Raw genomic sequence first — 496 nt, 5'->3', positions numbered from 1 at the left:
CGTTTCATCAAATAAGCGGTTGTTTGGCCGAGCGGTCTAAGGCGCCTGATTCAAGAAAAACATCTTGACCGCAGTTAACTGTGGGAATACTCAGGTATCGTAAGATGCAAGAGTTCGAATCTCTTAGCAACCATTATTTTTTTYCTTTTCTGGTATTTTTGATGTCGCCCTTTGAGAAGTCATGAACGATGACGAGCAGTATATGCCGCTGGCCTGGGTTCCGGTTGTCTGTATTATGTCATTGGATAATAAACATAGAGCATGCCAAATTATGGTTTAGGGTGGTTATGTAAAAGTGTGCGTCCGTGTGAGTGTGCGATTGAATATATTATAATATGACATGGGATTGGTTAGTATTGGGTATATCATATAGCATCTGTCAAGTCTTTTGGTGTTTATATTATGGTATGGCAGTGACGAAGATTTGTGCAAATGCTAGTATGTTGCGGTGATTAGTGTGTATTATATTTAACGTCCGAGTGAGTATATGCATGTA

At 39.6% G+C, this 496-nt stretch overlaps 1 non-coding gene across 1 annotated transcript; it reads left to right on the top strand.

The window, feature by feature from the left end:
- Positions 1 to 17: 17 nt before the first annotated feature.
- DI49_5686 lies at positions 18 to 133 on the top strand. The gene is made up of 2 exons: positions 18 to 56; positions 89 to 133. It is a non-coding gene; the product is annotated as a tRNA-Leu (tRNA).
- The last annotated feature ends 363 nt before the right edge of the window (positions 134 to 496 follow it).

The sequence above is a fragment of the Saccharomyces eubayanus genome (assembly GCF_001298625.1).
Source record: "Saccharomyces eubayanus strain FM1318 chromosome Unknown scaffold_26, whole genome shotgun sequence".
Taxonomy (NCBI): Eukaryota; Fungi; Ascomycota; class Saccharomycetes; order Saccharomycetales; family Saccharomycetaceae; genus Saccharomyces; species Saccharomyces eubayanus.
Note: the sequence above shows the minus strand (reverse complement) of the source record. Positions and strands in the feature narration are given on the sequence as shown.